The sequence below is a fragment of the Adiantum capillus-veneris genome, chromosome 7, assembly GCF_014529385.1.
Source record: "Adiantum capillus-veneris isolate H3 chromosome 7, ASM1452938v2, whole genome shotgun sequence".
Lineage (NCBI taxonomy): Eukaryota > Viridiplantae > Streptophyta > Polypodiopsida > Polypodiales > Pteridaceae > Adiantum > Adiantum capillus-veneris.
The window spans coordinates 136,166,553-136,167,909 of NC_140937.1; positions in this window are offsets into that span (position 1 = coordinate 136,166,553).

Below are 1,357 nucleotides of genomic sequence, written 5' to 3' on the forward strand. Positions count from 1 at the left end.
CTAATTGTATATTTAATTGGGCCAAGGGTTGGGTGAGTACATTTCATCGGGTCACGAATTTGGTCCATTGAGCACGCCTAAGTTAGCCTACTTTTAATTCCTTGGAATCGCAAAGTGAGTGGTGTATGTTAGATGGTGCTTTCAGCATCTCAATTAGAGACAAAAACTATGAAAAACTAGTCTAGATTAAGCTTATTTTTATCCACCATTTCAATGTTCTTTATCCACAATAACTTTTCTTAATTGCACGTGTTCGCATAAGCTTATCGACTCTATTGATGCCTTGAAAATATGGACTCTATTGACACCTTGAAAATGTCGACTCTATTTGGCAGATTGGTTTGTATAGTCCACAACCCCAAGAAGCCAGACACCAATGCAACAAAAAGTCACCATCAACTAATTGAGCAATGAGAAGGGCCTATTGTGACTGCTTTCTTTATTTAGTTGTTGCTAACTCCCGAGTCCCCAACAAAAGCAATGGGCCACCTATACTTTTTTCTTTTTAATGTTCATTTGAGCTTAAATTGCATCAAGGCAACAAAATACTTCAAACCCTGGCATATCTTTTGCACAAGGGTCATCCAACGTGTACAAAGATGTCAGTGTAATGGGCACAAAGCCCCCAAGGTATTTGGAACTTAGCCTTACCCTTACACCATGTTACAAAATTTCCTACATTCCCAAGGTATTTGACACCTACACTTACCCTTACTCCATGTTATAAAATTTCCTACAGCCACCCTAGGTACCCTTGGAGGTCATATCTTCTTCTTTTCGACAAGCTGCTTCCTCCTGCTAGAGAGAAACCAACGACAATTTTCCAATAGTGGTTATGTATGCAATATGCCATTCTTCTTTGGAATAGTTGTTCGTTCCTAGAAACCCATATAGCTTTCAACACAACAGCTCTGATAATGCAAATTTTTGTCATCAAATTTTCATTGATCAAGCATCTGGATCCTAGTGCCAAGCCTCTTCTAAAGAAGGGGGTGCCTAGCTAAATGAAGATCCATTTGCAGACTCTTCTAGTGAAGCTCTTCATCATTGGACATCCCCAAATGAGGTGGGATATGGTTTCAATTTGTTAGTTACATATGATGCAGGTGCTAGCAGCAATATCTCTCACCCTGGCCTTGTCCCTGGTCGGCTAAAAAACCAAACAACATTCTCCACAAGAAAACCTTCTAATCATCTTCGCATTTAGAGTGCCATTGTTTTCGAAATGGCCACCTATATCTTGCTTTAAGAGGTTGCTTTGGCATGTTATCTACTTTAGCCGCTTGCATTTAATAGGCTTTCAAAGCATTGTTTGGTGGAAGAAATTGCACAATAAAGAGAAAAAAGGTGAGACATT